The following is a 24,440-nucleotide window of genomic DNA, read 5'->3' as shown; positions in this document are numbered from 1 at the left end:
TCATGCTAATTTTACAGATTATAGGGCGACACGCTCCTCTGGGTGTTTCTGTTTGAGAAAGGCGGTGCTGTCAGCCTTCGCTTTATAAGAGTATTGACGTGATGTACTGCTGAATGCAATGGAATCAACGTGAATCCCAGCCTCTCACTGTGGTTGTGGGTGAATCACCTTAATTTGGCTCTGAACTCAGAAACTGCACACAATTAACTGCTGAAACAATGATTTACACTTTATTGTATGTAACAACAAAAATAAAACTCCTCAAGTAACCACGTTTAACCTCACTCACAACTTGGCTAGCTCCCAATTGATGGCTGAATTTAACTGAGTTTCCACCAACAGTTTATGTCTCTGGAATGTTCAGGGATTCAATGCAGCATTCTTCTTCCAAGTACTGCTGCTACATCATTCTGAGGTTGAATTCTGGTGGAGATTCCTCACTTCCAAATCTGTGATGTGATGTTTCTTTCGATTCTAACACCACCTCCCCACACTTCTGGAGATCTCCGGTCTGTAGCTTACCTTCTTATCATCGAGGTTTTGTGGTTTGTTTGACACAGGTTTTCCGGCAAAAAACCCTTTTACGTCAGGGCCTTCCTTCCACAGACAAACTTAATTGTCCTTTTGTCATGAGGTTATTAAACACTTAGCTCATCTGTCCAAGGAAACAGTTTGTTGTTTTGTGTCCTTCTTCCCAGGGATGGTTAACTAGCAGAAATTAGGCCATTCAGTCTGCTCCACTATTCAATCATTGCGGATACGTTCCTCAACCCAATTCTCCCCATAACCCTTGATACTTAAGAATGATTGAGTCAGCTCCACCATTCAATGAGCTGAATGGCCTAATTTCTGCCTCTGAGGTCTTCTGATGTAGCAGTTTCTCAGTGGCCCTTTTGTTTCTTGGTCCAGAAAGAGTTCCTGCTGACTCAGGGAGTTTGGAAAGTTCTGCAGTTTAAAGGACCACACCACATTCCCCCCTGCCTCCTCCTGCGATAGTGGCAATTCCCAAGATCCCTTGGTATCCCTGAAAACAATCGAGGTGTCTGGAAATCTCTGCTGCTACTCTGGAACAGAAGAATTATGGGGAGAAAATTCAGAAATCTGATGTGCAAAGAGACTATGGAGTTCTACTCCAGGATTCTCTCAAGGTAAACTTGATGGTTGAGTCAGTGGTGAGGAAGGCAAATGCAATGAAGGTATTTATTTTGATCAGACTTGAATATAAAAGCAGGGATGTACTTCTGAGGCTCGAAGTCTCTGGTCAGGCCACAATTGGAGTACTGTATGTAGATTTGGGCCCCATATCTCAGGAAGAATGTACTGGCCCTGGAACGTGTTCAGAGGTGGTTCAAAAGAATGGTCCAGGAATGAAAAATTTAACGTAAGAACATTCGAGGACTCTAGGTTTATACTTCATGGAGTTCAGAAGGATGGGGGTTGGGGTGGGATCTAATTGAAACCTACAGAATAATGAACGGTGTAGATGTTGGGAAGATGTTTCCAGTGGTAGGACAGACTAGAACCTGAGGGCTCAGCTTTCCTGTCAAGGGAAGACCCTTTAGAACAGAGGGGAGAGAAACTTCTTCAGCCAGAATATGGTGAATCTATGGAATACACTGCCACAGAAAGCTGCGGAGGCCAAGTTACTGAGTATATTTAAGACTGAGATAGCTCGGTTCTTGAGTATCAAGGGGATCAAGGATTACGGGGAGAATGGGATTGAGAAACGTATCAGCCATGATTGAATGGCGAAGCAGACTCAATGGGCTGAATGGCCTAATTTCTTCTCCTATGGTCTTATGATATGCTGATGTGAGGAGGGGGGGAAGAGATGGAGAGAAAGACAGTTAAGGTGAAGCTCGATAGAGATGAAGGAAATATAAGAATTGTATGATAAATGGCAGAACACATAGGAGCACTGGCATACAGAGGGGTCTGGGCATATAGATCCATGGAAGTGGTAATGCAGGTGGGCACGGTGGTCAAGAAGGCACACAGCACGCTTCCTTGAATGTAAGAGTTACATTACAGCTGTTTATTCTGGCCACATTCGGAATATTGTGTGCAGTTCTGGTCACTGTGCTCCTGGAAGGATTTGGGTGCTCTGGCTGAAGATACAGACAAGGTTCACCAGGACATTGCCTCGTCTGGAGGGCTCTCGTTACGAGCAGAGGAGGCATAAACCTGGATTGTTTTCTTTGGAAAAACAGAGGCTGAAAAGAGACCTCGACAAAATGATGAGAGACACAGATTGGCTGGACAGGGGTGGCAGGGTAGCTCAGCGGTTCACACTGACACCTCACAGTGCCAGGGACCTGCGTTAGATTTTAGTGTCAGGCAACTAGCTGTGTGGAGTTGGCACATTATCCCTGCACCCCACCTCCCGTGTCTGCGTGGGCTTCCTCTGGCTGCTCCGGCTTCCTCCTACAATCCAAACATGTATAGGTTAGGGTGGATTAGCGATGCTATGTTACCCATAGTGTCCAGGGAGAGGCAGGTTAAGTTGGATTGTCTGTGTGTAAATTGCCCCAATGTTCAGGGATGTGTATGTTCGGTGCATTAGTCATGAGTAAATGTAGATAATAGGGGTAAGGGAACGGGTCTCTATGTGTTAATCTTTAGAGGGCCGGTGTTGACTTGTTGGGCTGAATGGTCTGTTTCCACGCTGGAGGGATTCTGTGATAGTCAGAGGCGTTTTTTTCCCCTCCAAAGTGGAAAGGTCAACTAAAAGAGGGCACAGGTTCAAGGTGAGCGGGGGACTGTTTGGGGGAAGAGGTGGTGGGGGTGGGGAATCACACAGAAGGGTGGTGGGGGTTCCTGGAACGCACTGCCAGTGCAGGTAGTGGAAGCAGGCACCTTAACAATGTTTAAGGTGTATCTTGATAGACACATGAACGGGAGGTGAATAGAGGAACAGAAACCACACGTGGGCAATAAATAGCAGGTCTAAGTAAGGATTAAGAATTAGCACAGGCCTGAGGGTGTGTGTGTGCCTAGACCAAGTGAGACGGGCCTGAGACTGTGCTGTATTGTAGTGATACAGCTTTCCCCCACTATTTGAAAGTAGAGTGTTCCTTTCATAAGCCGAAATGGCCGAAAGCGAAGAAGCAATTACCATGAATTAATTTATATTATGCCTTTCTTTGTAAAAACGCCAATCCTCTTCAGATTTCTTTCGGTTTGTGGGAGCAGGTATTAATGTAGGTCTTTTGTAAAAGTGAAGTAGTGGAAAGCGAACTTTGGAAAAGTGGGGGATACCTTTATGCTGATGGAGGAGAGATGGGGGTGCAATGAAGAGGGGTGGATGGAGGGTCAGGTGGAGAATAAACACAGAGACCAATTGAGCAGCTTGGCCTCGCCCTGTGCTGGAGACTCAATGGGACAGAGACAAATGTATCTATTTCAGGTATACCTGCAGAATGCTCCATCCAGGATAAAAAAAATGTCCTTCATCTGCTTCAGCATACAGGGCAGATGAGCAGTTTCTCCCCGGTGTGGACCAAGAGGTGATGCGACTGAGTGAAGCCTTTCCTGTGCTGAATGGCCGCTGCACGGTGTATAAATGCTGATGAATATTGGGCAGGTGGGGAAGGGAAACCGTTCCTACATTTTCATGATTTCTCCATGGTACAGGTGTCCTCGTATTTCTCCAGGTTCAACAATCAGTTGAAACTCGCTCACTCTTACAGCATGTGTGTGGTGTTACTGGTGAACCCGCTGATAATTGGAGGACTCTCATTCAGTCTGTCAAGCATGTTCCAGTCACTGCTCCGGTGTGTGGGTATGTGAGACTCTGAGTTTCCAGTCACACTGACGCTTAAAACCTAACAAAGCAGGCAGACCTTCTCCCCTTTGTTTTCAAGGCCATCAATATCCAAGGCCTGGTGAATCAATCGACTGTCAGACTTCGATGTGATGTTTGGTCTGAGATTTCTGCCTCCAAATTCTTCTCTTGTAATATTCCTGTGGAAAGAGATTGCAAAGGTCATCGCTGACAGTCCACAATAGAAAATCAAAACACACAATTCTAGTTTCTGTGGAACATTCTTTCCTCTCTTAATACCCAAGATCTTTGTGCTGATCTATATGTAAATGTATACAGCAGGGTAATGTGGTGGATTGCATACTCCATGAAGAGGTCACTCAAGTTGCTGAATGGCCATCTATCATGTGGTATTGACATTCTTACTGAAGATATACAATATTCTGCAGTACAATATTATGAGCTCAGAAACAACTGCAAATCAGGCTTTTAGAGCCACAAACATTCCATCAAATACGTAACATATACCCCAGACTTATCTGTCTTATATTAACGCACTGTTGTCTTACATTTCCAGAAGACTCAGATTTAAGTTTTAAGTGTGACTTTTTGTAAAAGAAGCCGTCTTTTGGACTCCTTCCATGCCATACTGACTCTATTACTGGAAATACATCCATACTACACCAGGATTCATGGATCAATGACGTGAGGCTTATCTTTACCCTCTTATAATTTTCTGTTGCATAACTGTTTCGAAGAATGCCAACGCTTTTCACCAGTCATAGAGTCAGAGACATAAAGCACAGAAACAGATCCTTCAATCTAACTTGTCCATACCGACCAGATATCCAAAATTAGTCTAGTTCCATTTGCCATCACTTGGTCCATATCCATCTAAACCCTTCCTATTCATATACCCATCCAGATGCCTCCAACACTTCCTCTGGCAGCTCATTCCATACACTCATCACCCTCTGCAAAAAAAGGTTGACTGCAAGGTCCCTTTTAAATTTTTCCCCTCTCGCCCTAAACCTATGCCCTCTAGTTCTGCACTCCCCCTATCCCAGGGAAAAGACCTTGTCTATTCCCCCCATCCACACCCAAGTTTTTATAAACCTCTTTAAAAAACACACACTCAGCCTGCGATGCTCGAGGGAAAACAGCCCCATCTTATTCAGCCTCTCCTTGTGGTTCAAACCCTCCTACCCTGGCAACAGCCTTGTGAATCTTTTCTGAATCCTTTCATGTTTCACAACATCCTTCCGATAGGAGGGAGACCAGAATTGCACACAATTTTCCAGAAGAAGCCGACTGAAGCTGACTTTTGCAGAGTCTGCTCCCTGCTTGGATTCATACTCTCTGCCTCCTGTTGCTGCAAGTGAACAGTGCTTCCCCTCTTCTCTCTCCCTCCCAGGATAAGGAATGGAAAGGGGGAGACATTGCTTCACTCCCAGATTTTGCCCAGAAGAGCCCCCCTATTGTCTGAATGCACAGGTTGGACCATGAGCTTCTGAAGCTACTGCTGCTCCTCTCTCTCTCTGAATGAAGATTGATCTTCACCCCAGACTTCAATTCCCTTCCTCTGTCCAAACATCTGTGAGCACAGCACATCTTTGTTGAAGTAAGGCATCTTTCCTGAATGTTACAATTAAAGGGGTGTCTTCCCCCTGATATTCAAAGGGATGGTCAGTCAGAGAAGGACCATGCCTTGTGTTGTGTGACATGTGTGACAGTTGCAACAGGATATCCCAACTCCTATGCTCAATTCAAAGTTTGTGAGAAGATTTGTAGCTCGGGTGCTCATTGTTGTGGTTCTGTTCGCTGAGCTGGGAATTTGTGTTCCAGACGTTTCATCTCCTGTCTAGGTGATATCCTCAGTGCTTGGGAGCCTCCTGTGAAGTGCTTCTGTATTGTTTCCTCCAGCATTTATAGTGGTTTGTCTCTGCCGCTTCCGGTTGTCAGTTCCAACTGTCCGCTGCAGTGGCCATATTGGGTCCAGGTCAATGTGTTTGTTGATCGAATCTGTGGATGAGTGCCATGCCAGAGAACAGCCAGGGAATTCCTAGAGGTATGGCCTCTAGGCATTTTTCCAGCACCACATTTTTCAACTCTGGATCTGGGACAAGGTGTGTGGTGTGGGGGTGGGTGGAGGGGAGGGGAAATAAGGAAACTGGTGAAATCTACATTGATCCTATGCAGTTAGTGCATCCCAGGGGTAACGGGGGCCGGTCTTAGGGAAGTGGACGATGTAAGCAGGGGAGGAGCGATGTAAAACAAAAGACTTCAAATCATATCAATATTATGTATGAATTGAACTTGGTGTGTGTATGTCCTCTGCCTTATAGGCACTGGACATCTCACCCACTTGCAAGTGCAAAATAAAGGACACTGCTGATTCAGATTTTGTCTCGGACTGCAATTATTGAGTTGTGTGAGCTTTGTTTCTCACAATTGGGGGCTGTCCGGGATTTGTTTTCCATCACCGGGGGGAGTGGCTGGCCTTGGACACTGGGAAGACGCGTCCTGTTCCCCATTGAGGAGCGGTCTCGTGTCCTGGTTTGGTCTGCTCCCTTGGGCGACTGGTACGAATCCCACAAGAGAGACATCTGAATCAGACAGGGATAGGCGTACGATAGAAAATACGGCGACAAGGGGCCAGGCAACTCTGTGCACAGACCAAGGTAAGAAACCTGACTTTTAAGTATTGCCTTGGTGGCCGGGATTGAGTTTTAGTAGTTAATAAGGGACTAATGAAGGAACTCAATATGGGTTGTGCCGTGGGTAAGGAAAAAGCCTCCGGGAAAACAAAAGAAGGAAAAAGCAATGGAAATGGAGGGGGGGTCCCTTACAACATGCCTCCAGAAAGTCCTTTGGGGAGGATGTTGTGGAATTGGCAAAATAATACTTGTACAGGGGAAAAAGATGATTAAATATTGTTGCTTCGTATGGACTAAGGAATCCATTCTTCGTCCCGCCTCTTCTGGTCAAAATACAGGTTGGACAAAGACTGGATTTGTAAATATCTGAATTTATTTGTCAATGAGTGAGAGAGAGAGAGAGAGAATGAAAAGAGCTGTACAACTGGTAGAAAGTTTAACCCTTTGTGATTTGGTTTGAATGCACTAATTTGTTTGTTGGTGACTGAATGTTTGCGTTTTATTCCCTGGAGTTTGAGTTCCAGGACTGTTTTGAATCTGATTTTTATTATGGAAACTTAACATGATTTCTTTTAAGGTTAAGGATTCTATAGAGATTATGAAAAAAAAAGAATGTTCTTCTTACAGGTCATGACTGCCTTACTATCAGTTTCTAACTAATCTCTTTTATCTTTACATAAAAGCGATTTATGGAGGACAGTTGAAGTTTCAGTTCAACATTAGATTGTGGTAAAAACAAAATCCTATGGTTAATATCTGTGACCTTGGATTCGGCCATTGTTCATGCATTAGAAGTTTTTTTTAACGTGAATAGACAAATTCTTTTAAGGCAGCTCTGATTATTTCACGACCTATAGTATTGTACTTGAGCAATGATTGGTCAGCACAACTTAAGAAAACTAATATTGGATTTAAATTAAGGGACTAAAACTGGGTGATTACAGTGGATTTCAAAATTGAGAACTGTATGAATTTTACATTTTGAATGTTAAATACTGAATAAATGAACGTAAATATATAAATATATTTACAAGTTTGGAACAGGCTTTAAAGTTAGTCAAGCATGAATTGATGAATTGGTGTTTGAAGTTATTAAGTGAGATCCCTCATGACCACAAATGGTTTAGTGTGATAGATTTAAAGGATGCCTTTTGGGCTTGTCCCTTGGCAGAGGAAGGTAGGAATTTGTTTGCATTTGAGTGGGAAGACCCTAAGACAGGACAGAAACAGCAATACCGGTGTACTGTGCTTCCCCAGGGGTTTACGGAATCCCCAAATTTATTTGGACAGATGTTAGAACAAATTTTGGAGAAATTTAGCAGCCCTAAGGGGACTACCCTGTTGCAGGATGTAGACGACCTCTTAGTAACAGGAAAAAAAAGAGAAAGAGTAGTAGAAGCCACTAACAAATTATCAAATTTCCTGGGTCAGCAGGGACTGCGAGTATCTAAAAACAAACTACAATACGTGGAGCAAGAAGTGAAATACTTGGGACATTTAGTTAGTGAGGGAAAGCGAAAGATAAGCCCGGAACGGATGGAGGGAATAGTGGGGATGCCACTGCCCAGCATTAAACGGGAGTTACGCAAATTTTTGGGTCTAATGGGTTATTGCAGATTGTGGATTAATTCCTATGCACAGAAGACTAAGAAATTATATCTCAAACTATTAGAGGGGAACCAAAATGTCTAAGTTGGGATGATGAGGAAAAAGACCTAGTTGAGAAACTCAAAAGAGATCTGATCCATGCCCCCGTGTTAGCCTTACCTTCTCTAGATAAACCTTTCCACCTCTTTGCTACCGTGAATAAGGGAGCGGCTTTGGGAGTATTGACGCAGAGGTGGGGAGGAATGAGAGAACCAGTAGCATATCTTTCGAAGCTACTGTATCCAGTATCCCGGGGGTGGCCTGAGTGTGTGCAGGCCGTGGCTGCCACTGCACTGTTGGTGGAGGAAAGCAGAAAGCTTACATTTGGGGAAGCCCTAATAGTAAGCACTCCACACCAAGTGAGAATAATCCTAAACCAAAAAGCTGGGCGATGGTTGACAGACTCGCGGATTCTGAAATATGAGGCAATATTAATAGAAAAGGATGATCTACTGTTGGTCACTGACAATTGTTTAAATCCAGCTGCCTTTCTTTGGAAAGGGGAAGGAGACTCTCCTCAGAATCCAGGGCACGATTGCTTTGACATTATAGAATACTAAACTAAGGTCCGCATGGACCTGAGAGATGTTCCACTTCATGCAGGGGCTAGACTTTTTATAGACGGATCATCCCGGGTGACTGAAGGGAAAAGACATAATGGGTATGCAGTCGTAGACGGGACAAACAGTAGTGTGGTGGAGGCAGGACGGTTGCCAAATGGGTGGTCAGCTCAGACTTGTGAACTCTATGCATTGGAAAGAGCCCTTAGGGCATTAGAGAATAAAGAGGGAACAGTATACACTGACTCTAAATATGCATTTGGTGTTGTGCACACTTTCGGTAAGATATGGCAGGAACGACGGCTGATCAATAGCCGAGGGAAAGAATTAGTACATGAAGAATTGATTAAACGGGTCTTGGAGTCCCTATTACTTCCCTGAGAAATAGCAGTAGTGCATGTAAATGGTCATCAGAAAGGAAATGAACTAGAAGTTAGGGGAAATAGATTAGCCGATGAAGTGGCTAAGGAAGCAGCCCTGAACCCACAAGAAGTGGTGATTCATTCCCTACTACCTATTGTCCCAAGTCCTAGGGAAGCTCCTATATTTACTGAAAGCGAAGAAAATGAATTGAGAGATTTAGGGGCTGTAAAAACAGCAGACGGGCATTGGAGGTTACCTGATGGAAGGGAAATGTTAAACAAAATGATGATGCGAGAAATTATGGCTGTCCTACACCAAGGCAGCCATTGGGGAGTACAAGCAATGTGTGATTTAGTTCTTAGGGAATATGGATGTAAAGAAATATATACAATTGCTAAACAAATGTGAGGGATGTATAATATGCAGAAAGGTAAATAAGAAAGTCTTGAGAAAACAGACCCCGGGAGGAAGAGACCCAGGATTGAGACCTTTCCAGAGTATACAAGTAGATTATACTGAACTCCCCAGGGTAGGAAGACTAAAATATATGCTAGTCATAGTAGATCATCTATCTGGTTGGGTTGAGGCGTACCCCCTAGCTACCGCCACTGCGAGTGGAGTGTCTAAAACAATATTGGACCACATAATTCCCCGATATGGGCTCGTGAACCATATTGATTCCGACCAAGGAACTCACTTTACCTCAAAAGTGTTACAGGGGGTAATGAAATGGTTGGGAATTTCCTGGGAGTTCCATACTCCATGGCACCCGCCACCATCGGGAAGGGTTGAGAGAATGAACCAAACACTCAAACGACAGCTCTCTAAATTGATAATAACCAGACTCCCTTGGACCAAATGTTTACCTATAGCTCTCTTGCGAGTACGAACAGCCCCAAGGAAAGATTTGGGACTATCCCCCTATGAAATCTTATTTGGATTACCTTACTTGGGAACGAATGGAGAATTGCCAATTCCCGAAACTAAAGATTTGTTTTTAAAGAAGTACATACTGGGCTTGTCCTCCTCTTTGTTTTTCCTCAGGAAACAGGGTTTATTGGCACAGACTCCACCCCTTGAATTCACTGTTCATCCCATCCAGCCGGGCGATTGAATCTTAGGAAAATCATGGACAGAGACTAAATCGCAGCCGGACTGGGAAGGGCCGTACCAGGCTCTTTTGGCTACCGAAACGGCAATAAGGACAGCGGAGAAAGGCTGGACTCATTACACTCGGATCAAAGGGCCAGTGGAATCGCCAGTTGAGGAAGAAGTCTGGACAGCCGAATTAACGCAAGGTCCGCTGAAACTCAGACTAAAGAGACTTTGAGTAACTAATTATATAGTGGCGACGCGAGCGCGGGATTATTTCTGTAGGATTGTATATTAAGTCTTTTTGTGATTCAGCATGATGTTTAGAATACTGGGAATGCTGCTAGAATTATGATGCTAGCCCTTTTAGTATTGGGATTTTGTCAAATATCATTTTCATATGTATTATTAATGGTTCCTGAATCTGATAATCCACAAGTAATAGACGCTGATGTATGCAGCTTAGTAAATTGTGGGGATGTAGATAATCAGAGACAGTACCGCAGCTCTGAGATACATCTTAAGTCCTATGGGGATGGCCTTGGGGATGGTACTTAGTATAATGGTCTCGTCACAGTACACCGGGCCCCCTTCCGACCAGCTCGTGATTGTCCTGATAAAAAGTGTAACCCAATATACCTAACGATAAGGAAAACTACATGGCACGAAACAATCCTGGAGGGGGGGGGGGAGCACCTGTGAGATACAATGAAATGAAACGTTTGGGATAGAAATGAAAGCAAATGGGAAGGATTTCTTGGGCTATTGTTCTTCAAATAGTGTAGGACAGGGAAAACGGGTAGAACTACTGGGTAATAAGATACAATCTTTCACCCCTCCCAATGATCCTAAAGTAGTAAAATTTATAGAGGTAAAGGACTTGAAACAGACCATTGAAATAGAAACTGGGTACGGGGATGCAAATGCCTGGGTTGAATGGGTAAAGTATACTGTGAAAAGTCTGAACAAAAGCAATTGCTATGCATGTGCCTCCGGGAGGCCAGTGGCCCAGGTGGTTCCCTTTCCACTCGGGTGGAAGTGAGACAGGAAGGGCATGAAATGTATGATAGCCCTGTATCAGGATGAGACTGCATGGAATGATAGGAATTGTACCTCCCTATCTCTGATGTTCCCTCCCTTGGAGAAGAAAGATGCAAAAGGTCCCCCCGCTGTTTTCTGCAGCAGTTGGAAATCACACATCGTGTGTGCGTAGACGAGGTACAAGTCGGTCGTAAGATTTGGGGGAGCTGAAATTATGTACAGAGATTTAGAATGTTACCGAAACGGAGAAGGGAGGGAACTACTCAACACTAAAGGTTCCCCGAGCGGATCTGTGGTGGGACTGTGGAGGCAAAATATTGAGACCCACGCTACCTCCAGATTGGAGAGGGATGTGTACAATTGTACAATTGGCAATTCTATTTACCCTGGCATTTGAGAAGGAAAAGATAGGACGGAAAAAGGGAAGGGGGTAAGAGATTACTGTTAGACACTTCTTTCGATGACAGGATTTATCTCGATTCTGTAGGAGTCCCTAGGGGGCTACCTGATGAATTCAAGGCTCGTAACCAGATTGCAGCAGGCTTTGTGTTAGCTCTCTTTTGGTGGGTAACAATTAATAAAATGTAGATTGGATAAATTACATTTTCTATAATCAACAGTGATTTATAAATTATACAAGAGATGCGGTTAAAGGAATATCAGACCAGCTTGATGCGACAAGTAGGATGGTATGGGAAAACAGAATGGCCCTTGATAGGATTTTAGCAGAAAAAGGGTGTGTGTGTGTGTGTGTGTGTGTGTGTGAGATGTTAGGAGGAAGCTGTTGTAACTTTATTCCTAATAACACTGCACCTGATGGTTCAATTACTCGGGTCTTAAGAGGATTGACTACCTTAGCAGAGGAACTGGCTGAGAATTCAGGAGTAGATATTATCTCTCACAGGATGGCTTGAATCCTGGTTTGGAAGGTAGAAGGGGATGGTGGTTTCTATCCTTACTTCCCTGATAGTAGTAGTCGGGGTATTAGTGGGCATTGGCTGTTGTATCATACCCTGTATGCGAGGGCTTACCCAAAGACTGATTGAAACAGCCTTGATGAAACAGGTGCCCCTAAAAGGAAAATGCAGAAGATAACAAATGGTAATTAAAGAAAAGGGGGAAATTGTGGGATATAGGTAAATTAATGTTACTTCTGCAATTCAATTTTACAAAGTAAAATGAACTCACACCAGTGTGTAATTGTTTTAGCCACGAGCTGAGTCAACAAGAATGGAAACAATGTGGAGGAAATATATAATTGTTTTTGTATTAGCTAAAATTGTATGTCAGAATGAGATGTGCCAGTAAAACAAAGGCAGACATTACGGGCAAATAGATAAGATGTTGTGAGGGGATGAAGTTAAGCTAGATACGCCTGTACAAACAGTAGGTATAAACATCTGCTTCCCACTTTTACAAAAACACAGGAACAAACCCCAATTAAAAGGGTCATCGGGATCAGAACAGCCTCGGGAAAGGCACAGATGAAGGGGGTAGATAATGATGAAGAAAGAATATGCCCAACAATGACCTACAGCAGGATGAGGTCAAACAGCCTTGTGAGGCCAGGAATAAGCATTTTGTCACAGACAAGGCCGGATAAGGCAAGAGATAAACAGGGGTAATGGGGGCCGGTCTTAGGGAAGTGGATGATGTAAGCAGGGGAGGAGCGATGTAAAGCAAAAGACATTAAATCATATAAATATTATGTATGAATTGAACTTGGTGTGTGTGTGTCCTCTGCCTTATAGGCACTGGACATCTCACCCACTTGCAAGTATAAACTAAAGGACACTGCTGATTCAGATTTTGTCTCGGACTGCAATTATTGAGGTGTGTGAGCTTTGTTTCTCACAATCAGTGAACTGCTTTTTTATTAGAACCACAAGTTCCTGATTTATTTTCATAACTTACTGATATTCACATCTGCACATTCGATGTCAAACTCTGACATCAGAAATGACATGACACCATTAATTTTTTCTTACAATAATCCAACAAACAAATTAATAACACAGTGAATACCAAGTATCATTAATATGAAATTAAATTTGACCAAATAAAATGTAAAATCGAGATGTGAGATAACAAATGGGGGAAGGGCAGAATGCAAGAAATGCAGCATCATAGAAGGTGCTCCTCCAGGGAGTGTATTTTACCAACTACAACTGCTCAATATAAACAAACACTCTGACATGATCCTCCGGTTTTAATGTAAACCATAGCCCCATACAGTAGGTACCATTTAAATAAGTTAATAGATACAAGCCTTGAGCAAATCCAGCCTCCAGCCGGACCCCCCGCTTCTTGGAGCTCGGACCTTCCTCCAGCTCCGGGGGGTTGTTGAGCTCCTGGGCTCCGGCCGCCGCCGAAGAAGCCGCGGGCGCCGGCTCTCTCTCCTCCACCGCCGACATTTTTAATTTGTTTTCTCGTTCACCCGGTAACGGTCACCTCCCCCTTCCCGGGCCCCGGAAATTATACAAAAATAAACAATAAACCACACCGGGGACTGTCTCCTTTTCTTCACAACTTTTGTTTGAAAAGTTCCGGCTTTAATTTGAAATGTATTTTAAAGGTATTTTCTGAGGTAAACGATGCCTGTCTGCCCCCCTCCCTCCGTCAGAAACCGCCCGCTGAGTCGATGAGAAAACCTCAGTCTCGCGCCGCCATCTTTGTTTTTCTTCTTCTTTCCGTCTCCACCTTCAGTGACGCGCGTCATCCACGCCCCCTCCAATCAGAGCGCACTCTACTCCGTCTGACCAATGGCGGCCGGCTTTGCAGTTAAAAAGGAAGTCACAACCCGGAATGCCGCTCTCCGATTCGTCCGCACCGACCGCAGCCTTTGGGATTGGTGGAGAGGTTCGCAGACCCTTCACTGTCCCCGCCCCTTTACTACAATGGGCTCGAGGTGTTCAGGAGGAAGGTGTTCTCACTCATTCATTCAACAGGAGATGGGCTCAATTTACTATAATGGACTGTGGGGGTACAGTGGTCATGTCGCATGTTGAGGAGGAAGGTGTTTCCTCTCATTCAACAGAAGAGGACCCATTTACTACAGAGGGGTTTTTTTGTGATGCAGCTGTAGTCTCCCATAGAGCCCTGATGCTCAGGTTTAAATCCCACTGCTCCAGTCTGTGTAATAACATACTCAATTTTTTTCAGTCATAAGTTACACAACTATAGTCCAACACGTCTATTTGAAATCGCACGCGCTTGGAGCGTAGCCTCTTCATCAGGTGAAGACATGGAAAACAAAACGTGCAGGAAAGAGAATTCAGATAAATGATCAGCCATGGATGGTGATAAAAGACAAGAGCATCTCAACAGTCAATTACCTATTCCCATTCCTATTTCTGATCTTCTTAAGTCTACAAGTTGTATATTTTCCAAACATTAATTTTATTTCCATGGTTTAAAAATGATTATTTAAGAATGGTCAGTTTATTCTTTCTCACTTGAGCACATTGTGACCCATAACTATTCAGATACCACTGTTAATATCATAGCCCCTCTAATGAGATATCAGAGGAACAATTCATAAACAAAATTTGACACTGAGTCACTCGAGTAGACACTTGAACAGAGAAAGCGCCCGACAGATATTGGGAATCTAAAGGTTATTGAAGTGAAATGTTAAGTAGAGCAGGTGAACACCCCCAATAAGGGAACTCACCTGACTGACCTAATTATAATCACCACAGTATCCAGTGCTACTCTTCACCGAACACTGATTACTTTCCTCTTCAGTTTAATGATCCAACTATCTTTGAATGCCATAATCGAATCTGACTCCAACACTCTCTCTCGCAGACCATTCCAAAGGTCAAAGATTTTCAATCATTAATGAAATATGTTCTGGATCTCTCCCAAAACACAATTCATATGGATCTAGCTTCAAATCATTTGCAGTAACTTCTTCACATGGACAAATTTGCAGCTTAGAGCATTTGTTTAAATTTGATATCATATTGGGGTGGCACAGTGCTTGGCATTGCTACCTCACAGCACTAGGGACCCAGGTTCAATTCCAGCCTCAGGTGAGTGTCTGTGTGGAGTTTGCATGTTCTCCCTGTCTGCATGGGTTTCCTTCCACTGTCCAAAGATGTGCAGGTTAGGTGGATTGACCATACGAAATCGCTCTGTGATGTGTAGGTTATGTGGCTTAGTCATACTAAATGCAGGAGAATGGGATGATCCTGGGTGGGATGGTCTTTCGTGTGTCAGTGCAGGCTCAATGGGACAAATGGCCTCTTTCTGCACTGTCAGGATTTTATGTACCTGGCTGATTTCTTGCACATGCTACTTTCTGAAAGGGACATTTTACTGTCATGTTCAGTACTGCAGTCTCTATATTTTCATACATACCTCTAAATTAGGTTGGAATGAAATCCCCCCATTCACTGTATTTTAGCTACCATTCCCCCCCACCCCTTCCATTCCTGATTTATTTTTCTATTATCTGTGTTATGATTCCCTCCTCTTTATATATATTACTGTAGACAGGCTAAATCTAGTTACCATGTCTCTAAAATATGGAGATGAAATATGATCGCATACTTTGAGTCCATTACTACAGCTTGTTAAGGTCTCTTGCCAAAGAGAACTCTTAATCCTGCATCCTTCGGTACGATTATATTAGGATATCTGGTCAGCATGGATGAGTTGGATTAAATGGTTTGTTTCCGTCCTGTGCATCTCTATGACTATGACTATCAAATAAGGGCCAGGAGTCGGCTGGTGGGACTAGTTTAGTTGGGGATCATGTACTGAACGGTCTGTTTCCAGACTGTATGACTACACAGCCTCAAATGAATGGGGATCAATCCCAAAGAGATATTAAAGGTCTCGAGCAGCACCTTAGGCACATGTGTGGACCCCTTCCAGATAACTGAGAGCAGTGGGGCACTGTGAAGTTCAGTACATCAGTTAGCCAGCAAGTTCTCTCTGGGAGACTGGTCTCGAGAAAGGAAGCGGTTTCCTGTCCCATCAACTGGACTGTGGATCAGTTTGGAGCAGGTCCTATATCTCTGACAACATCGGCGGACAGAGTCGAGAGTGTGGTGCTGGAAAAGCACAGCAGGTCAGGTAGCATCCAAGGAGCAGGAGAATTGACGTTTAGGGCATAAACCCTTCATCAGCAATGAGGCTTGTGGGCCGGGAGCGCTGAGAGATAAATGGAAGGGGGGTGGTGTTGGGGAGAAGGTCGCTGAGAATGTGATAAGCAGATGAAGATGATTGGTCGGAGAGGAGGGTGGGGCGGATAGATGGGAAAGGTGATGGACAGGTCAGGAGGGCGAGTGGAGGCTTGGGGCTGTAATAAGGTGGGGGGGGAAGAGGAGGATACATGAGGAAACTTTTGAATTCCACATTGGGACCCTGCAACCACATGGGATCAAGGTGGAATAAGAGGTGTTCTTCCTCCAGGTGTCAGGTGGTAAGGGTTTGGCGATGGAGACAGCCCACGACCTCAATGATCGTGATGGAATGTGAGTGGGAGTTGAAATGTTCAGCCACAGGGCGGTGCGGTTTGTGGGTGTCCCAGAGTGGTTCTCTGAAACAATCCACAAGTTGGCGTCCTGTCTCCCCGACGTAGAGAAGATCACATTGGATGCAATGGATAAAGTGGATGACACTGGTGGAGGTCGCGGTAAATTTCTGTCAGATGTGGAAGGATCCTTTGGGGCCTTGGATGGAGGTGAGAGGAGTGGTATGGACACATGTTTTACACTTCCAGTGGTGGCGGGGAAGGGACCGGGAGTGGGGTGTGGGCTGGTTGTGGGCGCATGGACCTGACGAGGGAGTCGCAGAGGAAATGGCCTCTCTGGAATGCTGGTAGGGGTGGGGAGAGAAAAATATACCTGGTGGTGGGATCCGTTTGTAGGTAGCAGAGGCTGATGTGATGTATCTGGAGGTTGGTGGGGTGGAAGGTGAGGACGGTTGGGGGTGGGTTCTGTCCTTGTTCCGTTGGGAGGGGTGGGGTTCAAGGGCGGTGTTGCAGGATGTGGAGGAGATGTGCTGGAGGGCATTGTCGACCACGTGGGAAGAGAAATTGCGAACTTGGAAGGAGGAGGCTCTCTGGGATTTTCTCCGGTGGAATTGGTCATCCTGGGAACAGATGTGGTGGAAGAATTGGGAATAAGGGATTGCCTTTTTACAGGAGGTGGGGTGGGAATCTAGCTAGCTGTGGGAGTCAGTGGGCTTGTAGTAGATGTTCACGGTTAGTCAGTAGCCAGAGATGGAGGGGTCCTGGAAAGGGTGATGGTCCAGGTGAATTTGAGGTCGGGATGAAAGGTGTCGATAAAGATGACGAACTGTTCAAACTCCTTGTGAGAGCATGAAGTGGCACCAATATGGTCATCGATGTACCGGAGGAACAGGTGTAGCTGAGGAAAATGGAGTGTTCCACGTACCCGACAAAGAGGCAGGCATAGCTGGGTCCCATGTGGGTGCCCATGGCTACCCCTTTAGTTTGGTACATTGGTTTGGATGCCATCTGAGGTTTGTGCGGATCACTTCAGTGGGAACGTGCAGTACCGGGCTCAGTGAGCAGCACTGCAAGCAAAGCTCACAGAATCCTACAGGGAAACAGGCCCTTCAACCCAACAAGTCCACACCGACCCTCTAAAGAGTAACCCACCCAGACCCATTCCCGTACCCCATTAGTCTACATTACCCCCTACATTACTGCACCTACACATCCCTGAACACTCTGGGACAATTTAGCTTGGCTAATTCACTTGCTCATGTTTGGATTGTGGGAGCACCCAGAGGAAACCCTTGCAGACATAGGGGGAGAATGTGCAAACTCCACAAAGACAGTCACCCTGAGGGTGGAATCGAACCCCGGTCCCTAGCAATGTGACACAGTGGCACTAATCACTGAGCTACTGTGCCACTCGTGAGCCAACCTGGGGTTGGTGGAAGATGGGAGGGGTGTGGGGGTGCTATCTAGCAGAAAACAAAGACTGACGCTCCCACTGCACCCACTGTCAGAACGGGCAGGAGGTTCAGTCCTGCGGGTGACCCACATCAGTGTCGCCGGCGGAATCTGCTGGTGCCCCCTCTGGTGTCTCTGCAAGTTACTGGATGACGTGAACCTCCGCCTGCACTTGGGGCAGGCAAACGGCCTCTCCCTGGTGTGGACCCGCTGGTGCCTCAGCAGGTTGGAGGCCTGAGTAAAGCCCTTCCTGCACTCGACACAGCTGAACGGCCTCTCCCCCGTGTTGACCCGCTGGTGGTCCAGCAAGTCAGAGGAGCGTTTAAAGCCCTTCCCACACTCAGGGCAGGCGAATGGCCTCTCCCCGGTGTGGACGTACTGGTGCCTCTGCAGGGCAGAGGAATTACCGAAGGCCTTCCCACACTCAGAACAGCTGAAGGCCCTCTCCCCAGTGTGGACCCACCGGTGGGTCAGCAGGTTGGAGGATTTGCTGAAGGCCTTCCCGCACTCAGGGCAGGGGAAGGATCTCACCCCAGTGTGTACCTGCTGGTGGACCATGAGGGGAGAGGCCTAGGCAAAGCTCTTCTCACACTCGGGGCAGGAGAATGGACTCTCCCCGGTGTGACTGCGCCGATGAGTCTCCAGGGCAGACGGGAAACTGAAGCATTTCCCACAGTCGCCACACTTCCACGGTTTCTCCATGGGGCAGGAATCCTCGGGTTTCTCCGTGGCTGAAGCTTCAGCCACACACAAACGTGTGTACAGCCCCTCCCTAGTGTGAATTCCTCTTTCCAGGCCGTATAACTGTTTCTGGCTCCACACACAGTGCACTGCAACAGTAGGGTCTCTCATCCAGTCCCACTGATGCTGAAAACATTATGAAACAGGAACCGAAAAGCATTGCTCCATCTCACAGAATCATAGTTGAAAATCTTTGCTGTCCCGATGGATTGAGTGACTGTCAGACATTGATGTGAAAATGATGACTGCAGATGCTGGAGATCAGAGTTGAAAAGTGTAGTGTTGGAAAAACACAGCAGGTCGGGCAGCATCCGAGGAACAGGAGAGTCAAGCATAAGCTGTTGATTTTGAAACTTCCATCTTCAGATAGTCTGTAAAAAGAGATTACAAAAGTCAGCATTGTCAATCCGGTGGGAGGTGGGGTCGGAATGAGACAATAAGGTATTGACACCGACACCAGAAAGAAACTGAACATAGAGACGTGGCAAACATTAGTGGCAAGCCAGAGTCAGAGAGAGACACAGCACAGAAACATACCCTTTGGTCCAACTCATCCATGTCGACCAGATATTCAAAATTAATCTAGCTCCATTTGCCAGCATTTGGCCAATAACCCTCTAAACCCCTCCTATTCATATACCTATGCAGATGCCTTTTAAATGTCATAATTGTACCAGCACCCACCACTTCCTCTAGCAGCTTTGTACACGCACCACCTTCTGCATGAAAACTTGCCCCTTAGGTCCGTTTCTAACAAATTGCTCTCCATCTAAACCCGTAGCACTATGGCAATCCCAGTCTATGTTTGAAAAGTTAAAATCCCTAACAATAACCATCCTATTACTCTTACAGGTAACTCAAATCTCCATACAAATTTGTTTCTCAATTTCCCACTGACCATGAGGGTGTCTACAACACAATCCCAATAAGGTGATCATCCCTTCCTTATTTCTCAGTTCCAACCAAATAACCTTCCTGGATGAATTCCTAGGAATATCCTCCTTACGTCCAACAGGAATACTATCCCTTATCAAAACCACCACTCCCTCTCATCTCTTGCCTCCCTTTCTATCCTTCCTGCAGCATTTGTATCCTGGAACATTAAGCTGCCAGTCCTGCCCATCCCTGAGCCACGTTTCTGTAATTGCTATGATATCATATCCCATCTTCCTAATCATGCCCTGAGTTCATCTGCCTTCCCTGTTAGTCCTCCTGCAATGAAGTGAATGCAGTTTAATTTGTCAGTCCTACCTTGCTCTCTGCTTTGTCTCTTACTGACCTGACTGTTTGACTCACTCCCTTTCCCAACTGTACCAGTCTCAGATTGATCTCTTTCCTCACTATTTCCCTGGGTACCTCCCCACGCACCCACCATACTAGTTTAATTCCTCCCGAGCAGCTCTTGCAAAGTTCCCTGCCAGTATATTAGCTCTCTTCCAATATTCAGGTGCAATCTATCCTTCTTGTACAGGTCACATCTACTCCAGAAGAGATTCCAATGATCCAAAAATGTGAACCCTTCTCCCATGCACCAGCTCCTCAGCCATGCATTCATCTGCTCTATCCTCTCTATTCCAACCCTCACTAGCTTGTAGCACTGGCAGTAATCCAGATTTTCCTAGATTCGAGGACCTCTTTTTTAAAAAATTTGTGCCTGACTTTCTACACTTTCCCTTCAGAACTGCATCCTTTTCCCTTCCTATGTCATTGGTTCCAATGTGTACAATGACCTCCAACCGGTCCCTCTCCCTTTTGAGAACATTCTGCACCCTCTCGAAGACATCCTTGATCCTGGCACCAGGGAGGCGACACACCATTCTGATTTTTTGCTGCTAACCACAGAAGCGTCAGTTTGTACCTCTGACTAGAGAGCCCCTTATCACAATTGATCACTTGGAACCCGACGTTCCCCTCATTGCATGAGAGCATGTCTCGAGACCAGAAACTTGGCTGTTCGTTCTACATTCCCTGAGAGACCATCACCCCCTACATTTTCCAAAACAGCAGACTTGTTTGAAATGGGGACAGCCACAGAAGACTCCTGCACTACCTGCCTACCCCTCCTACCTTTCCTGGAGTTAACCCATCTCCCTGACTGTAGCTGCGGCTTTTTTCCCTTCCTATCATTGCCAAACCATCATAGCCCCAGGTCTTGTAAATTCCTCATTACCTCGAACTGTCACTGCAACTTATCCACGCGATCCAATAGGATTTGCAAGCAAACACATTTACTGCAGACATAATCATCAGTAACATGGATACCCTCCCTGATCTCCCACATCTGACAGGAAGAGCATATCACTCTCATAAAGGCCACCTTTGCTCCTTCACAATCTACAGACCCAGAAAATAGCAACATCTTTTTGCTCTAAAAAAGTGCTCCGGGCTAACACAGTACTTGTGGTTTATATTTTTAAAATTTAATCAAGAGACAGATGTCAGTAAAACATATAATCGAGAAAGAATTCACTCCATTCACGACTGCAGACTTACAGCTGGGTTACACGTTAAAGACTATACACTTCTCTGTTCCTGTTCTGTGGGCTCCCCCACACAGGTTCCTCCATGGTCAGCTGTGAATTTTGCTGTTCATTAACCTTTCCCAGATGCACTGCAATGTCCAGTAACTGTGCAGATTCACTGCAATGTAAATTTCTTTTTCTCTCTCCCTCATTTTGGACTCCTATCCATGCCCCTTATAAACCTCTATAAGGTAATCTCTCAGCCTCCTATGCTCCAGGGAAAACAGCCGCAGTCTTTTCAGCCTCTCCCTATAACTCAAACCCTCCAACTCTGGCAACAGCCTTGTAAATCATTTCCAAACACTTTTAAAGTTTCACAACATCTTTCTAACAAAGGAGACCAGAACTGAATGCAGTATTCCAAAAGTGGCCTAACTAATGTCATGTACAGCCATAACATGACTCCCAACTCTCGTACTCAATGCTCTGCTCAATAAAGGCAAGCGCCACCAAACGCTTTCTTCACTACCGTGTCTACCTGTGACTCCACTTTCACAGAACTACAAATCTGCACTCCATGGTCTCTTGATGCAGGAACACTCCCCACGGCCTTACCATTAAGTGTGTAAATCCTGCCTCGATGTGCCTTTCCAAAATGCAACACCACACATTTATCTAAATGAAACTTTATCTGCCACTCCTCGACTCATCAGCCCATCCATTCAATTCTAATTTAGATTGAACTTTCTTTCCTCTCTTATTTCCTTAACGATGAAAATCTCCATCCCACACATTCTCCCTCCATTCTCACTTTGCTGAACCTAATCCGTGCTGTACCTCATCCTGAAGGGTATGGTTTACGCTGATTTACAGCCCACGCTTGGGGGATCTAATTGAAACATACAAAATACTGATTAGCCTGGACAGGGGTGGATGTTGAGAAGATGTCTCCATTGGTAGGAGAGACTAGGTCCCAAGGGCACAGCCTTAGAGTAAAGGGAAGACCTTTTAGAACGCAGATAAAGGGGAAACCTTTGTAGTCAGAGAGTGTGAAATCTATGGAATTCATTGCCACAGAGGCTGTGTTGGGCAAGTCACTGAGTATGTTCAAGACAGAGATAAATAGGTTCTTGTGTATCAATGATATTGAGTGTTGCGGGGAGAAAGCTAGAGAATGGGATTGAGAAACTTGTCAGCCATGTTTGAATGGTGGAGCAGACCTGACTGGCTGAATGGCCTAATTTCTGCTCCTAGGTTTTATGGTCTCTTGCTGTCCTGGACATAGTGAGAGAGAACTGGGAGCAGGAGTAGGCCATTTGGTCTTTCAAGTCTGCACCAACATTGAACAGATCTGCACCAACATTGAACTGGATATGAATATACCTACATCTTGGTGGATAGGCTGGGACCTTTTTCATTGGAGCATAGGAGGTTGAGAGGTGATCTTATCAAGCTTTATAAAGTCATGAGGGGTATAGATGAGGTGAATGATGGGTTTCCTTTCCTTAGAGTGGGGGTTTCAACGTTAGGGAGCAAATTTTGAAGGTGAGTGGAGTAAGATTTTAAAAAGACATGAGAGACATCTTTGTTTCTCCATCGAGAATGGTTTGTGTGTGGAATGAATGTCCAGAGGAAGCGGGGATGCAGGTACAGTTACAACGTTGAAAAGACATTTGGATAAGGACATGAATGGGAAAGGTTCGGACGTGTTATGGACTAGGCCAGACCACTCAAAACATTCTAAAGCAGGCAGCGCAGACCGTAACTTTGCTATTTGTTTCAGTAAGTGCACAGTGAAAATTACCCAAGGTTAGCTCGGTTGACTACCAGGATTTAAAACAGATAAATGTATTCACAAGAATACAGAATGAAACACAAAGAACAGAATATAGAATACCCACAGAACTCAGTCTATCTAAACTCGACTTAATTATGCTGTTCCAAATTTACACAACAGTCCCAATAAACAAATCCTTTAATCATACAGTAAAACTGAAACAGAAGCTGACAGGTCGAAGTTAGAAGGGCAGAAGGAGAGAGAGTTTAACATCCTTTCTTCACACAGTCCACTGCTGAACTCACTCAAACAAGGCCTCAGCTTTCACGATAGATCACTCGTCTTTCGTTATGCAGGTCACTTTGAAAATATAAGAGCTTGGGCCTAAAGTCTCATCTGTTGATATATAAGCAAAAAAGCCAACTAATACCCTTTTCATTTCTGTACTAAACCACCCGTTTTGGAGTCCGGGGCCACTTTACCACCACACTGAAAAAAACCAAGGACACGGTATCCTTGAAAAGAAGGACCAGCTTTTAGAAAAAGGACCAGCTTTGTGAGAGAGGGATATGGGCCAGACACTGGTAGATGGGATTAGTTTACCATGAGAACATAGCATGGACTAGTTGGACTGAATGGTCTATTTCTGCGCTATATGATTCTGCAATGGTCTCAAAACCATTTTCTTGCCTTCCCCATAACCATTCACTTCTTTATTGTTCAAAAGTCAGATGACCTCAGCCTTGAATATATTCAATGACCACCCCAATTACAGGAAGTCATCCCCATTTTTGAACTCAATTCCACTTGCTAATATACCACTTGCCTTGCTGACTGCTTGCTGCACCGGTCTGACAACTGGCATTGACTGGTGTAGAAGGACGCTGAGGTTCCTTTGTACATCCACACATCATTCCTGATGAAGGGCTCGTGCTCAAAACGTCGACTCTCCTGCTCCTCGGATGCTGCCTGACCTGCTGTGCTTTTCAAGCACCACACTTGACTCTGATCTCCAGCATCTGCAGTCCTCACTTTCTCCACATACCAATATATTATCATTTAAACCATGCACCTCCTTTCTGCCTTTTTTTTTTAAAGCAAGAGGCTTTAACTTTACCTTGTGGTACTGCATTTGTCATGCGTTTGCCAATTGAGACTCAGACGTGAACCAACTTTTCCAGAGTCTGTCCCCTCCCTGGATTCACTCCCTTTCCCTTCAGTTCGTGCAAGTCAGCAACTGAATCCCAGAATGAAAAAGAAATGAAAAAGTGGGTGAGAAAAGAGAGTGCCGTACCCACAGATGTTGGACAGAGTTGCAGTCTGGGGTGAAGCTCAATCTTCATTCAAAGAGAGAGAGGAACAACAGCAGCTTTAGAAACTCACAACCCAACTTCCGCGTT

General features: G+C 45.1%; 1 long non-coding RNA gene across 2 annotated transcripts; it reads right to left on the bottom strand.

Annotated features, from left to right (window-relative positions):
- Window positions 1-28: 28 nt before the first annotated feature.
- LOC140460557 (uncharacterized) lies at window positions 29-24,440 on the bottom strand. 2 transcript variants are annotated; one of them, XR_011954190.1, is made up of 4 exons: window positions 24,335-24,440; window positions 18,524-19,172; window positions 13,393-14,350; window positions 29-3,963 (listed from the first exon to the last, which is right to left on the bottom strand). It is a non-coding gene; the product is annotated as an uncharacterized lncRNA (long non-coding RNA). The 2 variants fall into 2 exon arrangements; XR_011954191.1 differs by having other exon boundaries at window positions 18,604-19,172.

Source organism: Chiloscyllium punctatum, chromosome 36 (genome assembly GCF_047496795.1).
Source record: "Chiloscyllium punctatum isolate Juve2018m chromosome 36, sChiPun1.3, whole genome shotgun sequence".
In the NCBI taxonomy this organism is placed as follows: domain Eukaryota; kingdom Metazoa; phylum Chordata; class Chondrichthyes; order Orectolobiformes; family Hemiscylliidae; genus Chiloscyllium; species Chiloscyllium punctatum.
Note: the sequence above shows the minus strand (reverse complement) of the source record. Positions and strands in the feature narration are given on the sequence as shown.